The 26,199-nt window shown below is 42.3% G+C and overlaps 1 protein-coding gene, 1 non-coding gene and 1 pseudogene across 2 annotated transcripts in view; 1 reads left to right on the top strand and 2 right to left on the bottom strand.

Annotated features, from left to right (window-relative positions):
* The window catches only part of LOC100447686 (neuroblastoma breakpoint family member 12), a 2,265,351-nt gene that overhangs the window by 118,068 nt on the left and 2,121,084 nt on the right, over window positions 1–26,199 (top strand).
* Window positions 1–26,199, bottom strand: part of LOC129058909 (protein FAM91A1-like) — a 66,925-nt pseudogene that overhangs the window by 12,707 nt on the left and 28,019 nt on the right.
* Window positions 14,671–14,833, bottom strand: LOC112130806 (U1 spliceosomal RNA). Its single transcript, XR_002913013.1, has one exon. It is a non-coding gene; the product is annotated as a U1 spliceosomal RNA (small nuclear RNA).

Genomic DNA, 26,199 nt, shown 5'->3' on the forward strand with positions numbered 1-26,199 from the left:
CCTTATGGGAAAGCAAGCACCTGAGGGGAGATGGAGACTAGAGCTTGAAACCCAGGAACCATTATAATTGCACCTCCAAACATATGGACAAGCCTGCCAACATTCTTGGAATGGCTAGAACAGCTTGGGAAAACAGTTCAGGAGCTATAATTATCAAGAATATTTCAGGAAGGCTCACATCTGTAATCCCAGCACTTTGGGAGACAGGGGTGGGTGAATTGCTTGAGCTCAGGAGTTTGAGGCCAGCCTGGGCAACAAGGCAAGACCCTGTCTCTACCAAAAAGGCAAAAATATAGCCGGGAGTAGTGGCATGCATCTGTGGTCTTGGCTACTCAGGGAGCTGAGATGGGAGGGTCATTTGGCCCTGGATTGTAGGTTGTGGTGAGCCGAGATCATGCCACTGCACTCCAGCCTGAGTGACAGAACAAAAGACCCTGTCTCTCTATATATATGTATTTCAGGAAAGATAAGATGTCCCATTTTAAAGAAGGAGATCTGTTAAACGGATTTGTACATGTGTGGCAATAGTCGCAGAGAGTCTGCATAATCTCTTCACTCTCTCCATTCTGGCCTGCTTTGAGTATACCAGCTTGCAGATGCCAGTTGGGGCCAGAGGGACTGAGGTGAGGACAGGAATAGAGCAAATTACCTGACCCACCAGGGACCTGTACTTGAGACTTGATCCCAGAGCTGTGTTCAGCCTAATCACTGTTTTAAAGTGAATGTTTAGGGCCTGCCTGCAGAGAATAACATCTCTCAGTTGAGACAGAGGTGGTGAGTATTTAGAATGTAGGAGCTACTGAGAGATTGATGGAGCTTTATTTTTCTTATCAAAAGAGAACTCACTGGCTATATCCAGAGCAAAGGGGTATTCCTGTGCATCAAAGATGAAGGCATTGCTGCTGGGAAGCTGGTGGGAGTCATGGCACCTGGAATGAGTCAAATACTGTTCATCTAGTGAGTCCTCCAGGACTTCATCCATTTCTTCCTCCTGGACCTCCCTCCTGAGCCTGGTGGAGTAGGCAAGACAAGGGATTAAACCAAGGCAGCCTGAAACCACAGCTTCATAGCTAGTTCTGATGTGAAGCTCATGGAAGAGGCACCAAAACCAAAGGGACCATCATATCAAAGAGGATGTATACAATCCACTTTTGACTGGGAGTAGAGTGTGACTAGAGTTAGTATAGACGTGAAAACAGCAAGTGATCCGTGCATTGACCTCATAACACACAGATAAGGCAGCAGACTCAACAACTACTCTAAAATACACTCACGGCACACAAGACACACAGAGACCCATGCTATTGGCTTCAAAATGCTGTGTTCAAATTTTATTTAATATGATGTGGAGTGGTCCATTGAATACTGGCTCTTGAGACAATGCAACCTCCCAGGGCTTTTGCAGATTTTAGACCCCTAGCTCTAAATACTTGCTATGGTTTCAATTTAATTTTCAAGGTAAATTTCTGGCCATAAAATATCTGTCAACATAATTCAGGACAACTGTGCAGAAACCAGATAGGTATCTCACTTTGGTTTGTAATCACATAAGTTTTAAAGATACAGAAACCAGGGATCCCTGGTTAGTTTACTTTTTGGTAAGACAGACTAGTTAACTAAGTGTGAGAAATTACTAGGAATTAGGAACCAATACAGGAACTGCAAAGAGAACAGAGAACCATTTTTAAAAGGACACATTGTATAATCAGTCAACAAAAAAAGGAGCAATCAGCAGTTTCTGCTTTTTCTAGATCTGGGACCTTTAACCTCTTGAGTCCTTGCTTCTGGAATCCTCTCTAGATTTTGTCAGTCCATTATCAGCCCCTTCATCATTTAGAGTTACCTGGGAGCCAGTGGCTTTTGTCTGTCTTCATTTTTCTTACCATTGTGATTTTCTGCAAACCAAAATTAGAAAGAGCTAGTCAGAAATTAAGCAGGTCCCATTTCACACATTGCACACATGGGGCCTATATGATCAGGGACATAACACTTTACATGTGTGTTCAGAATGCTCTGTGAGTATTATAGCAGGAGGCCTCAAGTTGTGTCTTTAGAGAAGTGGCCTGGCAGGCTTGCCTGAGCCCACTGGACAGGGTGTTCCTGATGTGATGAATCATCACCATGACATCAGCTGCCTGAAGCAGAGCAAAAAGTTTAAAATGTCTTTTGTTCCCCAGCTCAAAGAATACTTGCCTGGCTGCCCTTTGGACTTCTCCAGTTGTAACCTTCCTTCCTGCTACAGGCTGCTTGCCAGACCATGACTGTTTGTCCCATTGCTACTCACACACAGAACCTGCTCCAGTCTCTGAGAGGATGAATAGCCCTGTCCTACCTCTACTGCAAAACCAGAGGACTGCCCAGGTGCCTTCAAGTCTGTCCCTGTTGTGCTTCCTCAGATGTTCTTGGGGGGAGTTCTTTTTTTTTTCTTCTCAGTTTGTTAGTGATAATTGGGGGTGATTCTATGAAAAATATTCCAGTATAAATCAATTTTTCTAACACCAGCTTCTACTATATACAGTGCCTGAACTAACCCCAAAAGATTTGGACAGTTTATTGGGACCTGAAAATAAATAAATAAATAACCCTGAAAGAGAAATACACTCATGAACATTAAGATACTACTTCAACTGATCTGTACAGCAGCCGTGGAATTATGATTTGACCCACTTTACAAATGAGGAAACAGAAATTCAAGAAGGATCAATCATTTGCACAAAGTTAGTAAATACAGTGCTGAGACTAGAGCCTAGGTAATTCTGATTCTTAGTCCATGGGTCTTCTCATTCTAACAAGTTGCCTTCTGTCATAGTGTTCTTTCTGACCACAAAGATGGAATGGAGACTTCTGCTTCTGGCCAATTTGGAGTAATAGGGACCAGATTTGTCCTCTACCTTAAACAACTAAGAAACTGGAAAAAGTATTTTAAACTCTAGCTTCAACATTGGATATAGTGCAGTACAGTACAGTGATCCCTGGGAGAGAGAAAATAAAAGAGGTGAGCCCTATGATTGCTCCAGTTTGCTGCCTGAGATTGTCAACTGCATAGCAGGGAGGGAGGACCCAGGCAGAGCCTGGTAGTAAGTTTGTAGAAGTCAGGGTGGCTAGACATCACAGGACAGACTAGAGAATAGATTGCTGCACAGACAGAATGCCTAGGATATCTGTCTTCAATCTTCAGCTAAGTACTGATCAGTACATGTATTTGAGGAAATTATGCAAAGCAGGGCAAAGAACTTCCCAAAAGGTATAATCTCTGTAGCTCACACAGAGCTTGCAACACTTGGTGTTTCCATCAGCTAGAGGGAAAATCCCTTTTAAGAGAGGGAGCATTGGTTAGAACAGGAGTCCCAAACCCCCAGCACTGGTCCATGGCCTGTTAGGAATGGGGCTGCACAGCAGGAGGTGAGCAGCCAGCCAGAAAGCATTGTCACCTGAGCTCAGCCTCCTGTCAGATCAGCCATGGCATTAGATTAGAATTGGAGCACAAACCCTATTGTGAACTGTACCTGCCAGGGATCTAGGTTGCACGCTCATTATGAGATCTAACTAGTGCCTGATGATCTGAGGTGGAACAGCTTCGTACTGAAACCACCCAACTCCCAACCCCTACCACCCCAACCCCACCTTGTCTGTGGAAAAATTGTCTTTCATGCAACCAGTCCCTGGTGCCAAATCTGTGGGAGATCACTGGCTTAGAATCTTCAAAATAGTGTTGCCCCCAATGTAAACTATGGACTTTGTGTGATAATGACATGTCAATGTAAGTTCATCAACTGTAACAAATGTGCCATTCTGGAGAGAGATGTTGATAGTCTAGGAGGCTATGCATGTGTGGAGGCAGGGGGTATATGGGAACTTTTTGTACTTCCTGCTCAATTTTGCTGTGAATCTGAAACTACTCTAAAACATAAGGTCTATTTTTTTAAAAGTCATATTGCCTCCATAGTGGGAAAAAAATAGCAGTTGACTAATAGCTGCTCTTATCCTGCCTAAAAAAATTTAAAAGCCAGCTTGAAAGGGCGAAAATTGTTTTTAAGTAACTTTATTGTATACCAAAACAAAGCTAAAAGAATTTTAACACAAAATGCAAAAAAGTCCAGTTACATTTTGCAATGTCTATATAAGTTACAATTTGCAATGTCTAACACCAAATCAAATAATGTTAGGAATGCAGAGAGACAGAAAACTGTAATCCAGGATAAGAAGGGGAAAACAAAATCAATCTACTTAGACTAACTTAGAAGGGACACACCAGGTGAAATTAAAAAACAATAGAAAGGACACAGATGACAGAATCTGTAGACAAGGACATTGAAACAAATATAACTGTATACCTTGTATTAAAGAAGCTAGGCTGGTGTGGTGGCTCATGCTTGTAATCCCAGCACTTTGCCTGGCCAAGGCAGGTGGGTCACCTGAGGTCAGGAGTTCGAGATCAGCCTGGCCAATGTGGTGAAACCCCCGTCTCTCTGAAAAATATGAAAATTAGCTGGGTGTGGAGGCACATGCAAGTAATTCCAGCTACTCAGGAGGCTGAGGCACAGGAATCACTTGAACCCAGGAGGTGAAGGTTGCAGTGAGCCAAAATCTTACCACTGCACTTCAGCCTGGGCAACAGAATGAGACTCTGTCTCAAAAAATAGAATAAAGTAAAATAAAGAAGCTAGAGGAAAATATGAAATGATGAAGAGTTACATAGAAGACCTTTAAAAAAGACATAAATTAAATTTAGATGAAAAATAAAGTTTGACATGAAAATACACTGGATAGGATTAACAGCAGATTAGATGCTGCTAAAGAAAGATTAATCAATTCCAAGACATGGAAATAGAAAGAAACAAAGAGAGAAAAAAAGATACAACAAAAATGAACAGACCATTAGTTAGCTGTGCTAAAATTTCAAAGCAGCTAATATAAATATAACTGGAGTCTTTGAAGGAGAGGATAGAGAGAAAGAATAGAATACACATTATATATATTTGATACATATATGCCAAATATTATATTGTATATGCCATAGATGAGACATATATATCATTATTATTCAAATTTGATTAGAACTATAGACATGTAGAAACTAAATAAAGTATAAACTATAAACATGCAAGAAACTAAATAAAGTAAAACAATATGTAAAAGATAAAACTATACGAGTTCTTATCTTAATCAAACTGCTTCAAACCAGTGATAAATAGAAAATCTCAAAAGCGGCCAGAGAAAAAAGACATATTATGTACAGAGGAACAAAAATAAGAATTATGGCAGACTTCTGGTTTGAAACAATGTAAGCCAGAAGGCAGTGGAATATCACTTTCCAAATACTTTTTTAAAACAAAAACTGTCAACTAGAATCCTACATCCAGTGAAAATATCTTCCAGAAATGAAAGTGAGTTCTTATGCTTATCAAGATGAAGTAATCCACTATACTCTATCTCTCTTACTGATTGAAACTAAGAACTCTCAGGCCAGGCACAGTGGCTCATATCTGTAATCCCAGCAGTTTGGGAGGCCAAAGCAGGTGGATCACTTGAGCTCAGTAGTTCAAGACCGGTCTGGGCAACATGGAGAAACCCTGTCTCTACAAAAAATACAAAAATTAGCCAGGTGTGGTGGCACACACCTGTAGTCCCAGCTACTTGGGAGGCTGAGGTGGGAGGATTGTTTGAGCCCAGGAGGCACAGATTGCAGTCAGCCAAGATCATGTCACTGCACTCCAGCTTGGGTAAGAGAGCAACACTCAGTCTCAAAATAAAAAACAAAACTCAGAACTCTTGAAAGAATATGAAAAGTGATTACTTGAGTGCTCTAAAGAGGAAACAATAGAATGCAGATTAAGGACCATAGTCAAAACTATAATAAAATCTTCAATGGAGATAGCTTTGCATTTTTTCTCTCCACTTTGGGGCACTTGGGAGGAGCTAAGGATGTTCAGAGCCTGTAGCCAACTTACCTGTGGCAAGTTTTCTGACAAAGATCTCTGTCAGCTGGCTTCCTTGTACCATTTGCTCACAGAATCTCTGTCTCTGGTAGTAGACAATGCCAGTGTTCCTGAGAAGGCCCCAAAAGACTTGACTGTGTTCTTCACATGCTGGGTGAAAAGGTAGCAGACACTTCTCCCTTCCTGCATCTTCTGTTGTAAGTGGGTCAGTTCTTCAGCCTGAGCAAGGGATCACGTATCCTAAGGTGGGAAAGAAGAGTAAAATGTATGAGGGAATGTAGTGAATAATAGGTTATAGAAGTTTCAGAGGAGAGATCTCTTAGAATCCCTGTAAGGAACTCCCAAATTGAATTCTTTTTTTTCTTTTTTTTTTTTTTTGAGACAGGGTCTCACTCTGTCACCCAGGCTGGAGTGCAGTGATATGATCTTGGTTCACTGCAACCTCCGCCTCCACTTCCACCTCCCAGGTTCAAGCAATTCTCTTGCCTCAGCCTTCCAAGTAGCTGGGACTACAGATGCCCACCATCATGCCAGGATAATTTATATAATTTTTGTAGAGACGGGGTTTTGCCATGTTGGCCAGGCTAGTCTCGAATTCCTGACCTGAAATGATTCATGCGGCTCGGTGTCCCAAACTGCTGGGATTACAGGCATGAGCCACCGCACCTGGCCCAAGATGAATTCTTGTACAAGTTGTGTGACTTGCCTGTGGCAGAAGGAATGAAGAGGCAGCCTTGGGTTTGTCTGTTATTTTACTAACTTTCCTTTAAAAAGATGCTCCTTTGGTTCCCCACTTTAGCCCAAGTACATTTTCATATGCAGTTAACTGGCAGAAAAAAAAAAAAAAAAAAAAACCAGGTTCAAAAGTGTTGGGCAGGTATCTCTGGTATTAATTGAAAGTTAAAAAGAAAAATCAGTGAAAAGGTCAAGAGGGGCAGTATTCTTCTGAATGACATGAAAATAGACTATAATCAGTAAGAAGGCAGTTAAAACTAAAGTTCTGGCTGGGCACAGTGGCTCACGCCTGTAATCCCAGCACGTTGGGAGGCCAAGGCAGGCAGATCACCTTAGGTCAGGAGTTTTGAGATCAGCCTGGCCAACATGGCAAAACCCCATCTCTACTAAAAATACAAAAATTAGCTGGTGTGGTGATGTTCACCTATACTCTCAACTGCTTGGGAGGCTGACCTAGGAGGATCGCTTGAACCTGGGAGGTGGAGGTTGCAGTGAGCTGAGATCACACCACTGCACACTGCACTCTAACCTGGGCAACAGGGTAAGACTCCATCTCAAAAAAAAAAAAAAAAGTAAAGTTCTGAGTAGTAATTTCATTACTCTATGGGGATTTCTTTTTTTTCTAATTATTGTTTAAATATTTATCATGGTGATATGGTTTGGCTCTGTGTCCCCATTCAAATCTCATGTTGGATTGTAATCCAACCAGGGGCCTGCTGGAGAGTGGCTGGATCATGGTGGTGGATTTCCCCCTTGCTGTTCTCGTGATAGTGAATGAGTTCTCATGAGGTCTGGTTGTTTGAAAGTGTAGCACCTCCCTCTTTTCTCTCTCTCTCTCTCCTGCTCTGGCCATGTGAAAACCATGCCTCCTTCCCCTTTGACTTCTGCAATGACTGTAAGTTTTCTGAGGCCTGCCCAGAAGCAGAAGCCTGTACAGCCCACAGAACCATGAGCCAATTAAACCTCTTTTATTTATAAATCACCAGTCTCAGATACATGTTTATAGCAGTGTCAGAATGGACTAATACACATGGGTCCCAATGTGGAGTGTGAGCTCTGTGAGTCTAAAGATAGTGCTACCTATTACCCAACTTACAGCACCCAGTAGTATGTACACATACAAGTAGTTATTCAGTTAATGTTTAGAACCATGTAATCCCAGAGCTAGACTGAACTTTTACAGTCATCTACTCCATCTAATGTTTGAATTTTCTCCCTGCTATTTTTCTAAGTAGTTATCTGCAGCTCCTCTTTCAAACTCTATTCCATAGAGTTACTAGAAAGTGTCAGGGGAAGTAAGGACACATACTGGGGAGAAACAGGGGCTCCAGACCTATCCCCCCTTCAATCAAATATCTCTGCTTTGGAGAATTTTACACATTTGAGCTTCTATGATTCATTTCAACAAAGGATTAAAAGAAGTTTCAAATGCTCCAATCTACCTTTTGTCTGAAACCCTCTAAGGATAGTCAATGCTGGTCCTGAACAAATTAATAATTCATTTTCCACACAACAGCTGCTTAATCATCTATCTACCCAATAGCCCTACCAGTTAATACTCCACCTCGTATAATACTTTTCAAAAAAGTTTGGAGGAGAAACGTTCTTATCATGAAAGGCACTTTGGAAGGTTTGAAAATATCTCTTATAGAAAATATTAATGACAATCACCACATCTATAAATGGGAACAAATATAATAATTACAGAAAATAGTTGCTCAGAGTTTTATATGTGTTAGAGATGGTTCTAACTACTTGCAATTGTGCATTTAATCTTCATAACCCTCTAAGGTAGATACTGTCAGTATTTCCATTTTATAAATGAGGTAGCCTAGGTTAATGACACGCAGAAAAGTGAAGTAAATTTGACAAAGGACACACAAATAGAAGCCACATTGCTAGTATTCCAATGCAGGCATCTGTCTCCATTTTACTAATATGCTACTTAATGGAAAACCCTAGAGACCTAACTAGACCATAGCCTCATTGTGTCTTAGTCTAGTTCTGTGCCTGCATCATACATTTCTTCCCTTCTCCCTGCACAAATTTGCTCATTGTTCTACCAGCCTGAGCTGCTCTACTTCAAACAGTATTTATACACTTCCCACAGAGGTACCTCCTTACCGGAGCCTTGCAGCTGTCCTCGGCAATTCGGCCAGCTCCCTCTCCTGAAACTGCAGCTCCTCCTCCAGCACAGATTCTATAAGGTCTTTGCAGTCTTCACACTCTGAGAAAAGACAGACATGCCTGCATCATGGAAGGGTGGACGTGCTGCTGTGGTCACTGACCGCAAGGCAAGAGGCAGGGTCTATCTCAAGGATAAAAGTATCCCCAGTACCAGGCTTTATACTGAGATTTCCATATCTTTATTCCTCAGTCTCTCAACTACTCCCTGTTTTAGAGATGAGGAAAGAAAAGCCCACAGGCTGATAAAGTTACTTGACAAGATGATTCAACTGGATTGAGGCAGTCAGAATTCACATCCTCTGGGGTGTGACTCCGCATCTTTTTCTTTTCTTTTTTTTTTTTTTTGAAATGGAATCTCACTTTTTTGCCCAGGCTGGAGGGCAGTGGAACAATCTCGGCTCACTGCACCTCTGACTCCCGGGTTATTCTCCTGCCTCAGCTTCCCAAGTAGCTGAGATTACAAGTGTGCCCCACCACACCCTGCTAGTTTTTGTATTTTCAGTAGAGACAGGGCTTCACCGTGTTGGCCAGACTTCTCTTGAACTCCTGACTGCAAATGATCCATCCATCTTGGCTTCCCAAAGTGCTGGGATTACAATAAGTGAGCCACTGCATCCAGCCATGACTTCAAATCTTAAGGCCAATTTACCAAGCCTTACAGCCTCTTAAGTAAAACATGAACATAAGGGCATGAAATAATGACTTCCTGTGTGTTTGGGAAGATACTAAGAATGGTAGGACTGATGGTCCTCCTGTTTCAAGAGTTTCAATAATCCCAAAATATTTCAAAGATTTAAACATTTATCTGTATACAGCTGTGTAAAATTGTATATAGAGGAGAAAGATCCAAATGATATATGCCCAAAAGCTAATAGGTGGTGTTTTAAAGGAAGAACCAACACACAGTGTTTGTCATGGTACCATTGCAGTAGGTTTTTAAGAATTATCATCATATGATCATCACCAATATCCAAAGAGGTAGTTACTACTCTATTACCATTACAGATGAGAAAACTGAAGCATAGTGACAACAAGTTAGATTTGGACCCAGGAAATTTGGCCCTAGGGTATATGCTCTTTAATCACTGCACAATAATACCTTTATAGTAGGGTCTTAGGTAATATCTTTCTTCTTCTCTAGCTTGAGAAATTTTTTTCCTACAATTATAATGAATGAAGGTTTTTTTTAAAAAACTAGTTTTTCCACACACCAAAGCTCATCTTTTCTCTTCTTTACTGTGGGCTTTTGGCTTTACTTTTCTATGGCAGTAAGTTAGACAGCAACTTTTAGCCACCCTCCACACAATGATTTATTTTAAAATAATTGTAGAAATTGGAAAGCAAACTCAATTTCAATGTTAACCAGAATCCTCTTCTAATATCCCTGTTCCTCTCATGCCTTTGTTCCCATGTTTCCTTGTCATTACAGCTTCCCTTCCCTGACTATTAGTAACAGGTTTGGGATTTTACAGTGGATTTAAAAATGTGAGAGCTAACTGTGGAGAGGAAAGGGCCAGCCCCTAACCTGGCCTGGCCTGCTATTGAGAATGGCAGTCTGTTCCACTTGGCCTTATTCTCATTTTAGCCATATGTCTCATAGCTCTGATCCTGGACGTCCACCTGCAGTTGCTTGCTGTCTGTAAAGTTGATACTCAGGGAGAGACAGAAAGGGTGTTACAAAGTCGCTGATTTTTCTGGAAATACCCTCAATCTAACCAGAGTGTGAGGAATGGCTTATCTGAACTTATGTGGAAAGAGAATCTTGATCCATGTATCATAAAGACTTTTATCCAAGACAGTTTCATGCCTAAACCAAGGTTTTAGTCTCTATTCCTCACTACACTCGCCCTGCAAACTTTACACCTTTGTGCCTCAGTTTTTCTGTCCTTGGCAAATTGAGAGTAAAATGCCCACTTCTACCTTTCTGGGAGTGTAGTTAGGATAAAATTAATTTTGATAGAGAATAAAGTCTTCAGTGTTTCATTTCACAGAGGAAAGATGGACAATCATTTATCACTTTGGTGACCGTGCCCCTGTGGGACCTACTATATTTCTGCAGGTGATTGGCCAGGGAGTAGGCAGTAGCTTTGGATGTCAGGAATTTCTCTGTGAGGTCTAGGAAGTTCTCTTTGCACTTTTCCAGTTCAGAGCACAAGTACTGATTGGTTTCCAGGATGCTCATTTCTGCCCTTGGACCAAAACAAGTGGTGGGAGATACTGCCATGCTGAAGCTTGTGGAGGAAGTAGAATCAGAACCCAGACAAATAATAAATCAAAAACAAATGCGTGGATTATGGTAATGGTTGCACTACTTGGGTAAATTACTAAAAATTATTCAACTGTACAATTATAATGGGTAAATTTTATAGTATGTAAATTATACCTCAATAAAGTTTCTTTACATTAAACAAAGGATTTAGAAGAGTCAAAAGAAAGCAGATCTGATTCATAACTTAATTTTGGGATAAATTTCATCAGCATCCCACAACTCTGAGAATCCTTAGCCACAAAAACAAGGCACAAGGTGCCTCTGCCTCCCAGGTTCAGGTGATTCTCCTGCCTCAGCTTCCCGAGTAGCTGGGATTACAGGTGCCTGCCAGCCTCAGCTTCCCTAGTAGCTGGGAGTACAGGCGCCTGCCACCATGCCTAATTTTTATATTTTTATTAAAGACGGAGTTTCACCACGCTGGCCAGGCTGGTCTCAAACTCCTGACCTCAGGTGATCCACCTGCCTGGGCCTCCCAAAGTGCTGGGATTACAGGCATGAGCCACCGCACCCGGCTGCTCTTTGTTATAGACGAAGAAATTGAGGTACAGAAAATTCAGTAATGTTTTAAAAGTCACGTCATGAATGAACCAAGATTTCAACCCAGAAATTGAGCCTTCACCACAAGTGAAGACTGGGGTTTTCTTGTTTTCAATTATTGGGAGTTTTGGATTTCCAGGAATGTGCAATTGTAAAAACCCAGCTTAAGGAGGTGATTAAATAGGTGCAGTGGCTATGGCATAAGCTCTGAAGCCCAAGGCTCAGGCTCTATTGAAAAATTACTTTTGCTGAAATATTCCTGTTTTTAGGAACTTCCATGGAACTTAAGCCTTCGCTCAGCATATTTTGGCATCTGATTTAAAGCTAGTAGAGGTCTGGAGGATTCCCAGGATTAAAGTCTTTAAACAGAAAGTGTGAATCTTGCCTAAGTAAAAGGTGCCATCCCTGGATGGGCTTGCACCACCAACCTTTCAGTTAACAGTCAAACGCGCTAACCGATTGCGCCACAGAGACTCTAATGGCTTGTGTCTTAAACTCATTTGCTGATACCAGAAATGGCTTTTTAACCTCTGGCTGCAGATAATCTTATATATTTGTTGCCTGTCCAATCCCGTGCACACCAGAAACCCAGAACACGGGAGACAATGAAGCCAAGAGTCAAGTCTTTGGGCACGTTTGGACATTCTACCAGGGCAGAGTCAGCTGGGGGACTCCAACGGCCAAACGGCCGCCTGCTCCTCACCGTCTGCTCTTCACTACTTCCCCCGCCTGCTCTTCACCGTCTCAAAAGTCGCCGGCCCCTCTACAGGTGACAACTGCAGCTTCTCTGGCAGAAGTCACTCGCTTTCCCATTCTTAGCCCCACTCACACCTTGTGCTCACAATCATTTCCCCCGGGCCTGGGCCAGCGGACGCGCGTGTGGGAAGGACCAGAACCCGTGGTGTCCTCACTGCGTCCCCCTCTGGCCCTCAGAGGTGGGATCCACCGGAAAGGGACCTGGAGTTTGCACAGGCTGCAGCCCTTCACCCAGAGCCACCCTAGCACCTAGTAGGTGCCCAATAAATGCTCGGTGAAGGAAGGCATTCCGCAGCAGGGTTTTAGGAGAACCATGAATTCCCGTGTGAACATTAAGCATTTAGTCCTGCTAGGAAGTCTGGAACATAGAGACCTGAACTGTTTCTCAAAGGCAGCTGTTCTTTTATCCCCAGAGCCAGTTTAGAATTCAGCAAAGGTCCCTGCCCGGTGGATCCCACCTCTGGAGACCCGAGGATGGTGCGGTGGGGGGCACTGCGGGTTCTGGTCTTTCCCACGCTCACGTCTACCGGCCCAGGCCCAAAGGAAATGGCTGTGAGCACAAGATGTGAAGATAGTTACAAATACCAGCTAGGGCCAGTGACAGTTGCAGAAATGAGGACTTGTAATAGTTACGAGTACTTCTTCATTATTTTGAGATTAATACATTTGGGTATATATTAACCAATACTTTTCTTGAGAATTCTCGTCTTCCATCATCCTAGCTAGCGTATTCATTAATAATTAACTTTTAGAAATCTCAATATTTAGGTTACAGGATAGCAAATATGGAATGTGATCTAGCTAAAAAAGGAGTGAACATCATTCAAAGACAAATAAAAGACTTTATCCTGTTGGGGAAAAGTTGGCATATTTTCACTGAATGAGAAAAAGTATGATTTTCCTATTATCTTTATTTGAATCTTAAGTATGGTTTTACAAGGAGGAAAAAGGAGGAAGAAGAAGAGAAAGAAGAGGATGAAGAAGAGGAGGAAAAGAGAAGGAGGAGGAGGAAGGTGTACATTGATGCCACTTTGAGAAGAAGTGGACTGTGGTGGATTTGTAATGTGTCAGTTTTGCTAAGCTGAATGCACATTTCCCAGATTTGCCATCTTTAGATAGCTCTAGGTTAGCCTGGGCAATAGGAAACACTTGGAAGATAGAATTCAAGTGGCTGTTACACACTTTTGTATACTGGGAAGGGCGTTGTTACAGCTCAGGCATGATCTTCAGCTTCCCTGACCCTTGGACTGGTGGGTGTTTTGCTTCTTGATCTAACATTAAGGTTAGAAGTTGCAGGATTCCAGCTGGGTTTTGTTACATCCAATCTGGTTTAAGTTCCCATATTATTAGGAAAGCTTTAGGGTGCTTCAGGAAAACGCTTTTTAAAAAATCAAATTTGGAAAATATCAAATGGAATTATAGGCAATAAGCATAACCCAGTGGACCCATGAATCAAACCCTCTAGAGCAGGTTGTCTAAATTTTGGCTTCCTTGGGCCACACTGGAAAAAAAAAAAAAAAAAAGACACTTGTCTTGGGCCAAACATAATATACACTAACTGCAACTGAACCGTACCTGTAAAGCTTGTAAACAAAATCTGTCTGTAAAGTCTGTAAACAGGCCAGGCGCGGTGGCTCAGGCCTGTAATCCCAACATTTTGGGTGGCGGAGGCGGGCGGATAACTTGAGGTCAGGAGTTTAAGACCAGCCTGGCCAACATGGTGAAACCCTGTCTCTACTAAAAATTCAAAAAATTAGCCGGGCCTAGTTTTCTGGTGGCCTGCGCTTGTAATCTCAGTTACTTAGGAGACCGAGTATTCTCTGGCTGAGGCAGGAGAATAGCTTGAACGCAGGAGGCAGAGGTTACAGTAAAGCCGGGATCCTGCCATGCACTCCAGTGGACTGTTTGCTGTTAATAAATGTTTACAATGGGCTCCCATAGGGAAAAGAAAAGCCTTGTTTTATTTCTACGGAACAAAAAAAAGTTAAGAGATTAGTAGAGACGGATCCACCATATTTGACCACACTGACATCAAACTCCAGAGCTCGAGCGGTATTAACATAAAGTTATCAATGCATCTCACAGACTGCTGAGATTACAAGCGTGAGAACGAACCACTACCTAGCAAAATCTTTACTTTGAGCGTGTAAGTTACAGATGGGAACAAAGACCTGTTTATTAGTTCATACTAAGGCCTGGTATATGCTTCCGCAGCAAACAAAACCCACTTTTAAAACGACAACAATCCAGGGGAAAGCGCAAACACAGTTCCCCACTGCTACAAATTATGTAGTCAAGATTCCCACATTTCGGGAAATCGCAGAGGTCAGCACATCCCGAGTAAAGTTGCTAAGCCTCGCCTGGAAAAACCATCTTCGTGATCATGGCATTTTTCCTGCCAGGTAAGAATAAGTTCACACACCTCCGCCCCGCCGCAGCCTCATATGCCTCACCCTTTACACGCACGGTCACTTGCCTCACACGAATCCCGGAGCCATCCTAGCCCTAAAACACAGCTGGGACTCTCGGGTCCGACCAGCGGTCCCAGACTTGCTCCCACGGCACGGGAACTCTTTCGTGGCGAAGCAGCAGGTGGCCAAGCAGCAGGTGGCGAAGCAGCAGCCCCTGCGCTGCCTCATCTACATAGAAATCGCCCTCTCCTTGGTGTCACCGACAACGCCTTCCCGATCCCCGTCTGCTCTTCCGCCTCACCCAACGCCACTCAGCGGACCAACCCGCTGCGGGAGCCGGTGGGGGAAGTGACTTATGCCTCTCCCTTCTTTCCCTACTGTCCCCGCCCCTCGTCTCCAGCAATGAAGTGGGTACTTAATCTGTGTCCTGTGGAGGTCCCCTTTGGCGGCCAGCTGGAAGCCCGTGCACCCTTCTTCAAATAATGGCTTTCAATGAGCAGACTAGAACGTTTAGGATTACAAAGGAAACCGATTCCTTTCAAACCTGGTTATCTTTGTGATGTGGCACTGTGTGCATATCTTCGTTAAAACGCATTAAAGGCCACTGCACTCCACCCTGGGCGACAAGAGGTGACTGTGTCTCAAAAAAACCAAAAACACTCCCCCTCTCTCCAAAGCATTAGACGTCAAGGCTGGCAGGGATGTCTGTTCTCTTGAAAGTTCAATATCAAATACTTGGAAATTAAACTAAAATAGTAGAAGCAAGAACAAAAATTAAGTTGAAGATAATGTCAAGAATATTTCCCACAAACCAAAATAAGAACGTAAAAACGGGAGAGAAAAGTTCAGGAAGGTAGATGTCCAAGGTCCAAACGCGATTAGCATGCATATCAGAAAGAGGATAGAAAAAATCAGTACAATAATTCAAAACACTTTCCATACCAATGGATTGAAACTACAGTGAATTTAAAGTATTGAATTGATATTGAACTTTCAAGAGAACAGACATCCCTGCCAGCTTTGACGTCTAATGCTTTGGGGTGAGGGGGGAGTGTTTTTGGTTTTTTTGAGACACTCACCTCTTGTCGCCCAGGGTGGAGTGCAGTGGCCTTTAATGCGTTTTAATGAAGATATGCACACAGTGCCACATCACAAAGATAATCAGGTTTGAAAGGAATCGGTTTCCTTTGTAATCTTAAATGTTCTAGTCTGCTCATTGAAAGCCATTATTTGAAGAAGGGTGCACGGGCTTCCAGCTGGCCGCCAAAGGGGACCTCCACAGGACACAGATTAAGTACCTGCTTCATTGCGGGAGATGAGAGGCGGGGACAGGAGGGAAAGAAGGGAGAGACATAAGTCACTTCCCTGCCGGCTCTGGCAGTGGTTTGGTCCGCTGAGTGCTCCTTTCTTGTAAGCAGTTCTTGTTTCACATTTTCACTATCTCTGACACTATTAACTGTACGATATTTTTTCTTCTGTACACAAAAAAATTTTGTTTCAATAGTGAAGTATAAGTCAGGGTGGTGGCTCATGCCTGTAATCCCAGCACTTTGGGAGGCCCAGGCGGGCAGATCACCTGAGTTTAGGAGTTCAAGATCAGCCTGGCCAACATGGTGAAACCCTGTCTCTACTAAAAATACAAAAATTAGCCAGGCTTGGTGGTGGGCACCTGTAATCCCAGCTATTCGGGAGGCTGAGACAGGAGAATTGCTTGAATGCAGTATGGTATGAGGCTATCACTTCTCCTGTTGTCCTTCTCAGTTTCTCCCCAACCTCCCCTTTTCCCTAGTTTATAAGACAGGAGAAAAGGGAGAAAGCAAAAAGTTGGAAAAAAACAGAAGTAAGATAAATAGCTAGACGACCTTGGCACCACCACCTGGCCCTGGTGGCTAAAATAACAATAATATTAACCCCTGACCAAAACTACTGGTGTTGTCTGTAAATTCCAGACATTGTATAAGAAAGCACTGTAAAACTTTTTGTTCTGTTAGCTGATGTATGTAGCCCCCAGTGATGTTCCTCACGCTTACTTGATCTATTATGACTTTTTCACGTAGACCCCTTAGAGTTGTAAGCCCTTAAAAGGGCTAGGAGTTTCTTTTTCGGGGAGCTCGGCTCTTAAGAAACGAGTCTGCCGATGCTCCCGGCCGAATAAAAAACCTCTTCCTTCTTTAATCTGGTGTCTGAGAAGTTTTGTCGGCAACTCGTCCTGCTACAGCAGGAGGCAGTGGTTGCTGTGAGCCGAGATTGTGCCACTGCATTCCAGCCTGGGCGACAGAGCAAGGCTCCATCTCAAAAACAAACAAACAAAAAAAAAGTGAAGTATGTATCTTCTACAGTATACTCTTCCGACTTATCAGATTCTGTCATTGACATAGGATGTTGAATCATTACTTGTGTAAGGTGTTTAACGCTAGGTTGAACGCTACTACTATATATAATATATGTAAAATATTTTACATATATAATATATGTGATATACTATATACAATATATGTGATATACTATATACAATATATGTGATATACTATATACAATATATGTGATATACTATATACAATATATGTGATATACTATATACAATATATGTGATATACTATATACAATATATGTGATATACTATATACAATATATGTGATATATTATATATAATATATGTGATATATTATATATATAATATATGTGATATATTATATATAATATATGTGATATATTATATATAATATATGTGATATATTATATATAATATATGTGATATATTATATATATAATATATGTGATATATTTTATATAATATATGTGATATATTTTATATAACATATGTGATATATTTTATATATAATATATGTAATATGTTTTATATATTTTATATATATAATATATGTAATATGTTTTTTATATATATATAAAAAAACACTAAGGTTTATTAAAACAACTCACAGTAAACAGATGCCCCTGATGTTCCAACAAAATAACCTACTATTATTAGAAACCAAATAAACTCCTCCTCCTATGAGGAAGAAAGTAAACAACTTCTGGCTTGGCACAGTGGCTCACGCCTGTAATCCCAGCACTTTGGGAGGCTGAAGCAGGTGATCACGATCACCTGAGTTTAGAAGTTCAAGACCAGCCTGGCCAACATGGTGAAACCCCGTCTCTACTAAAAATACAAAAATTACAGCACGCCTGTAATGCCAGCTACTCGGGAGGCTGAGGCAGGAGAATTGCTTGAATCTGGGGGGCGGAGGTTGCAGTGAGCCGAGATCACCCCACTGCACTGCAGCCTGGGCAACAGAGCAAAACTCCATCTAAAAAAAAAGAAGTAAACAATTCTGGAACAGTTTGAAAAAGCAATTTAAGTGAAAATGAAACCAAAAAGGGCAAAAAGAAAAAGGAAGGAATTGTAGGAAATAACCTATATGTGATGATCTATTTTCAATTCTAAGTGGCTTGGTATAGGTTTAGGCAGGCTACCTGGAAATAAAGAAATAAAGAAGCAGAATGTACTAAGCCACCCCCTCCACCTTCCTTCTTTCCCTTTCACCCAGTGGCCAGGCATCTATTGGTGGGGGCCCCCTCATCTACCCCTTCCCCACTCCACCAACAAATTTAGTTTAAGCTAGCTTGCAACATAGATAATTGTACCCTTTCTTATAAGCTAAGTGCAACCACTAGAGCCATAAGTCAAATGTTTGAAAAATCCTGAGAGTCATAATGCATTGTGGGCTGCAATAAAATGCAGCAGAAAGACCCTAAAGAATATACTTGAAGAACAATCAATAGGTGATGTCTAAGAAGATTGTGAAAGGCTAGTACTCAGCCTATGAGGAACTGGGGGAGGGACCTGTGCACTAGGGCATAAATTGCTTGTTGAAACTGTGCTGGGTGTGCCTGCATGCCAGACAACCGATCTTGCAAGACCGTCATTAAAAGTCTCACTTTCTCTGTTCTCCGGGTCTCTGAGTACATTGTTTGGGTTTAGATGGGTGAATTTGTTTCTCACAAACTTGATTGGATTAAAGGATGAAAGTATTGATCCTGGGCATGTCTGTGAGGGTGTTGCCAAAGGAGATTAACATTTGAGTCAATGGGCTGGGGAAGGCAGACCCACTCTAAATCTGGTGGGTACAATATAATCCACTGCCCATGAATATAAAGCAGGCAGAAAAACATGAAAAGGCAAGACTGGCCTATCCTGTCAGCCTACATCTTTCTCCCGTGCTGGATGCTTCCTGCCCTGGAACATCAGACTCCAAGTTCTTCAGTTTTGAGACTTGAACTGACTCTCCTGCTCCTTAAGCTTGCAGACAGCCTATTGCAGGACCTTGGGATTGTGTGAGTTAATACTTAATAAATTCCTGGCCAGGTGCGGTGGCTCATGCCTGTAATCCCAGCTCTCAGGGAGGCAGAGGCAGGAGGATAGCTTCAGCCCAGGAGTTCAAGACCTGCCTGGGCAATATAGCAAGACCCCATTCTCCACAAAAAGGCACAAAAAGGAAGAAAAAAAAAAGACAAAAAAAAATAAGTGTAATACTTAATAAACTCCTTTGTATATCTATCCTATTCTGTCTCTCTAGGGAACTGTGACTAATACAAAGTCACATAAAAATATGAGCCTCAGGCCGTGCACAGTGGGTCACGCCTGTAATCCCAGCACTTTGGGAGGCCGAAGCGAGTGGATCACAATCACCTGAGGTTAGGAGTTCAAGACTAGCCTGACCAACATAGAGAAACCCCGTCTCTACTAAAAATACACAATTAACCAGGTGTGGTGGCACATGCCTCTAATCCCAGCCACTCGGAAGGCTGAGGCAGGAGAATCACTTGAACCTGGGAGGCAGAGGTTGTGGTGAGCTGAGATCATACCATTGCACTCCAGCCTGGGCAACAAAAGCAAAACTCTGTCTCAAAAAAGAAAAAAGCCTCAAAGAAGGCCATATGGTTGAAGTTTATATGCAGCACATAAAGGACTAACTAGGCTTGGAGTTCTTAGGGGGTGGTGGCCACAGGTTATGGGAGGCTGAGGGGAGGAAAGACATGGTGAGCAAAGGCTGTGTTGTGATGCAGATGAAGTCTCTCAAGAAGCAGCCCTCCACCAGATGTGGTGGCTCATGCCTGTAATCCCAGCAATTTGGGAGGCTGAGGTGGGCAGATTATTTGAGGTCAGGAGTTCAAGACCAGCCTGGCCAACATGGCAAACCCCATCTCTACTAAAAATACAGGCCATGCACGGTGGCTCATGCCTGTAATCCCAGCACTTTGGGAGGCCAAGGCAGGTGGATCAGGAGGTCAAGAGATCGAGACCATCCTGGCTAACACAGTGAAACCCTGTCTCTACTAAAAATACAAAAAAATTAGCCGGGCATCATGACAGGCACCTGTAGTCCCAGCTACTAGGGAGGCTGAGGCAGAAGAACAGCATGAACCTGGGAGGCAGAGCTTGCAGTGAGCCGAGATGGCGCCACTGCACTCCAGCCTGGGCAAAAGAGCAAGACTCTGTCTAAAAATAAATAAATAAATAAATAAATAAATACTAAATAAATTAGCCTGGTGTGGTGGTGGGCACCTGTAATCCCAGCTGCTCGGGAGGCTGAGGCATGAGAATGGCAGAGGTTGCAGTGAGCTAAGATTGCACCACTGCACACTCCAGCCTGGGTGTCAGAGTAAGACCCCGTTTCAAAAAAAAAGTTTCTCTGTCAGACCTTTAAAAGTATGAGACCTTTCATTTCCTTTTCCTGTGAATTAATCTTACCCGGATCCGGATAAAGAAGATAAGAAGATCTCAGAGAAAGCCTATTTGCAGTTGATGTTTACTTCCTCTACACATGCTAATCTCCCTGACAAAAGGACAGCTTTTCATAGGTATTTATGTGACTGTGTTACCTATTGCACTGCCTACGTGACTTACCTGGAACCCTACCCAGATGTTGTTGCCCATTGCAGTGCCTATGTGACATGGCTGAATTCCTACTCACCCTTAACTCTGCTTATTTTTAAGAAACAGATGTCTGTGGTCAGAAGTTTCTTCTTGGGACTAAACCAGCTTAAGCTGGTGAAATCCATGATGGCAGCTTATGCAACCTCTGAAAAACATCTAGCTTTATTATAATCCAATTGCCATGCTAAATAGCACTTCCATCAGTGCATGACAATTGACAATCACTGTGACAATGAATGGAAGAGACTAAGAAAGGACAGAAATGAGGTGACTCCTTGATTCTAGGAAAATCTCCATCCCTTCCTAAGAAAAGCATGAATATTCATCACCTTGCTCATTTCCTTCATTAAAGATCCTCTATATTTGTAACTTCCTGGTTCTCAGTGGCTGAGAAGGTGATTTGCAAGCTATACTACTTCTCCAATTCCATGATATGCTCCTACTTCTCCAATGCCATTGAATACAGCCTGCGCTGCTCGACGCTCACTCTTGGTTTCATACATTGGCTTTGCAATAATAAACAGGAACGAGTCCCTTTTTTGGGTGAGACCCCTTAGTAACATCTGCAGCTCCTCTAAATAGCCATCTCAAAATATACCAAAGGAATGTATATTGGGGTGGCATATTTTGGGCTTCCCACATGGCTAAGCCAACATATAGTATTCTTGCTGAATGCAGGATGATCAGACATCACCTAGCAGATGGTGAAGGATGAGGAGTCCTATTAGATATTATGAGTGATCAGCTATTGAAGATGGGGAATTCTGGCTAAATTGACTGAGAAGGATACTTGCTGAGATTGAACAATGCAGAGAGGAACACAGAAGCTCAATATTTGAGGCCTAGTGAGAAGAGGACTCAGAAGAGCCTGATTAGAGTTTGGCCAAGGAGATGTCAACCTGAAATAATTGAAAGGTTCAGAATTCAGTGTTAAAAAGTTTATTCATTCTGCTTGTGGGAACTAATGGTAAAAATTAAAAAAGAGTTTATTCAAACAAAAATCTGCGAATAGCCAATCAGGGCACACAGACTCCAGAGAAATGGGGTCAGTGCTGCAATGTCAAAAGTCAAGTTCTTGCTTACATAGAAAGAAAAAAAATTAATAGGATCACAACATTTTCTATACAAGGCTGCTCTAAGAGTTACAACAAATTAATTAGTTGTGGAATTTTTTGTTTTTTTGTTTTGTTTTGTTTTATTTTGTTTTGTTCTGAGATGGAGTATCACTCTGTTGCTAAGGCTGGAGTGCAGTGGCATGATCTTGGCTCACTGCAACCCCTGCCTCCTGGTTTCAAGAGATTCTCCTGTCTCAGCCTCCTGAATAGCTGGGATTATGGGTGCCCACCACCATGCCCGGGTAATTTTTTGTATTTTTACTAGAGATGAGATTTCACCATGTGAACAAGGCTGGTCTCAAACTCCTGACCTCAAGTGATCCACCCACCTCAGCCTCCCAAAGTGCTGGAATTACAGGCATGAGCCCCACTGTGCCCAACCTTTTTCTCTTTCCATACTACTTGTTTTCTTTCTTTATAGCTGGCTTACATTTCCTTTCCAATTTAAAGGAGTATATTTAACATTGCATCTTAAGACAATGCAATAGCCATGAGGTCTTTATGAGAGCAAGGTAAGAAGGAAGTTAATCTATAATGAAAATCAGCAGTGAAGAGGGAAGCAATCTTCCCTGGCACCCTTCAATAATTTATACAACATGTTAGAAAACAATGCATGTGGCCAGGTGCAGTGGCTCATGCCGATAATCCCAGCACTTTGGGAGGCTGAGGCAGGTGGATCATGAGGTCAGGAGATCGAGACCATCCTGGCTAACACGGTGAAACCCCATCTGTACTAAAAATACAAAAAATTACCTGGGCGTGGTGGTGTGCACCTATAGTCCCAGCTACTTGGGAGGCTGAGGCAGGACAATGGCGTGAACCCGGGAGGCCGAGGTTGCAGTGAGCCGAGATCATGCAACTGCACTCCAGCCTGGGCCACAGAGCAAGACTCCATCTCAAAAAAAAAAAAAGAAAAAAAAAGAAAATAATGCATGTAAGGAAGAAGGCCAGTCTATAATCAGAGAAACAAAGGTTACAACTGCCTAGTTTACAGGTGCCTCTCATGTGACATAGGCTCCATACTCACATTTTCTTTTTTTTTTTTTTGAGACAGAGTTTCACTCTTGTTGCCCAGGCTGGAGTGCAATGGTGCAATCTCAGCTCACTGCAACCTCTGCCTCCCAGGTTCAAGTGATTCTCCTGCCTCAGCCTCCCAAGTAGCTGGCATTACAGACATGCACCACCACACCCAGCTAATTTTGTATTTTTAGTAGAGATGGGCTTTCTCCATGTTAGTCAGGCTGGTCTCAAACTCCTGATCTCAGGTGATCCGCCTGCCTCAGCCTCCCAAAGCACTGGGATTACAGGTGTGAGCCATGGTGCCTGGCCCATACTCACATTTTTTTAACTCTCAAAATAATTTGGAGTTCCAACAACTTACATTTTAAATTACTTATTTTCACAGAAAGAATCTTTGTCAGTTGTCACTCACTGATTTCTCCAAAGACCGTAGTCCTCTCCAGTGATCCTCCCCAAGACAATAACTCTCTCTAGTAACTATAATTTTCCTTTCCCATTTCAATTTCCACTCCAATTGACTGAATTGTGAACACCAACTCCCACACTTAAATGTTGAAGCCCTAACCCCCAGTGTGATGGTTTATGCAGCTGGGGCCTTTGAGAGGTAATAAGATTTAAAAGAGGTTATGAGAGTGGGGTCCTCATGCTGAAACTAATGCCATTATAAGAAGAGACACTAGAAAGCTTGCTCATCTGCCTTCCCCACGGTGCACAAAGAAATGGTCACATGGGCACACAATGAATCTACAGCCACTTACAGGCCATAGGAAGAGACCTTAGAAATAAATCCACTTTGCTAGCACCTTTATCTTGGACTTCCCAACTTCTAGAAGTGTGAGAAATACATTTCTATAGTTTAAGCCACTTGGTGTATGGTATTTTGTTATGGCAACCTGAACAGACTTATACAACAATTCAGTCCTAGAGGCAATACAACTTCTCTGCTGATTCCAGATTCTGAGCGCCTCTCAGTTCTTTGTTGGGTTATTTTGATCCTGTCCATATATTTATAAATATTCTCTTCATAACACTCTCTGTAGGCTGGGTGTGGTGGCTCATGCCTGCAATCCCAGAACTTTGGGAGGCCAAGGCTGGCAGATCACGAGGTCAAGAGATCAAGACCATCCTGGCCAACACAGTGAAATCCCGTCTCTACTAAAAATACAAAAAATTAGCCAGGTGTGGTGGCAGGCGCCTGTAGTCCCAGCTACTCTAGAGGTTGAGGCAGGAGAATGGTGTGAACCTGGAAGGCAGAGCTTGCAGTGAGCCAAGATCATGCCACTGCACTCCAGCCTGGGGGACAGAGCGAGACTCCATCTCAAAAAAAAAAAAAAAAAAAAAAAAAAAAACTCTTTAAATCACACATCCAAGTGTGCCCTTTGTTTCCCATCAAAGCCAAGACTGATTTGAGATGATTTCTTAAGGTCAGGTTAATGTCTTAATCCAGTTGTGCTGCCATAACAAAATACCACAGAGTGAATAACTTATAAACAACAAAAATTTATTGCTTACAGTTATGGAGGATGGTCAGTCTAAGATCAAGTTGCCAGCAGGTTCAGCTTCTAGTGAAGGCCCATTACTCTGTCACCCAAGCTGAAGTGCAGTGTTGCAAGCTTGGGTCACTGCAACCTTCACCTCCCAGGCTCACGTAATCCTCCCACCTCAGCCTCCTGAGTAGCTGGGACCACAGGTGCTCACCACCATGCCTGGCTAATTTTTTTTTTTTTTTTTTTTTTTGGTAGAGATGGGGTTTCACCATGTTTCCCAGGCTGGTCTCAAACTCTTGGACTCAGGCAATCTGCCAGCCTCCTGAGGGAGTGCTGGGATTACAGGCATGAGCCACTGGGCCCACCCCCCAAATTCTACTAATATATATGCATAATTACATAGTTACCAGCCATTATTTTCTGATACTTTGGCAATTGGTTGAAAGAGTTTATCTAAAGACCTGGAATCCATAGAAGGGAGTCTCTGTGTTAAGGGGTTGTTCTTATTATGCAGATGAAGCCTCCAGGTAGCAGCTTCAGAGAGAATTGATTGTAAATGTTTCTTATCAGACTTAAAAAGGTGCCTAGATTAGGGAAAAGACCTGGAAAGGGATTTCCTATAGCATGTAGACTTTCCCCACAAGAGACAACTTTGTAGGGACATTTCAAAACATGATAAAAAATATATTTTAGGGTAAATTATTTTTATTTCTTTCAGGGCCTGCTATCTGTCATGTAATGCTACACTAGAGTCAGGCTGGAATTTGGTGTCTTATTGCTACAAAAAGTTTTAAGATCTCTGTTCTAATGCCAGTTGTGCCTGGTCAGATGTGCTGGTCAGTTGTGCCTGAATTCTAAAGGAAGGAGGGTATAATGAGGCATATCTGACCCCGACTTCCCATCATGGTCTGAACTAGTTTTTCAGGTTAACTTTGGAATGACCCTGGCTGAGAGGAGGGGTGCATTCAAATAGTTGAGGGGCTTGGAATTTTATTTGTGGTTTACACTATAGAAGGTATCTTTCCAGTATTACCTGGACAATGTGTCTCCCTGTCAGTATCCAGGGAATGGCACCTGGATCAAGCATTTAGAATTCAGTTGCTACACTCTCACCTAATCCCTCATTTTCAATATTTTGCCATGTTTTCCAGTAATCTAACTGGCCACCATGTCACAGACTTTATGGTCTCCAAAGGAGATCCCTCCATTTCATGTTTTGTGATTTGAGCAACAGACTGGAATCTACTTGAAATTTTCAAATGGTCTTTGACTTGGGCTTTCCAATTTTGCTCTACTTCAGTGTTTTCTGGGTTATATACAAGGGGGATGATCCAGTCATTTGCTAAGCGCCTCAAGTAAGACATACCCTAGATGTTTTTTTGTTTGTTTGTTTGTTTTGTCAAATTGGGATTATTTTGTGTCTTTGGAGAATACAAAATACTAATATGAGGTAAGCACTAAGGTTCTGAGATGGCCGTGGAAGAGATGACAAAGTCCATCACCATGCCTAAGAGTGTCCAATCATCTCTGCGGGGACACATATTTTTGTATGACACTGTATTTGAAATAACAACAACAAAAAACCCTTCAAGATTCCTAAATTTGGACAACTGTCTTTGTAACACTTGTAGTGGTAAACCCAGTAAGGATGGCTCATTTGCAACCCATCTGAGCAGCCTCTCTGGTTTCACAGATATGTTTTCTCTCTGACATTGAACGGCTTTCAACTTTAAGCAGAATGCTACATCACAAAGATAAACAGGTTTGAAAGCAACCGTTTACCTTTGTAAGCCTAAACATTCGAG

The sequence above is a fragment of the Pongo abelii genome, chromosome 1 (assembly GCF_028885655.2).
Source record: "Pongo abelii isolate AG06213 chromosome 1, NHGRI_mPonAbe1-v2.0_pri, whole genome shotgun sequence".
Taxonomy (NCBI): domain Eukaryota; kingdom Metazoa; phylum Chordata; class Mammalia; order Primates; family Hominidae; genus Pongo; species Pongo abelii.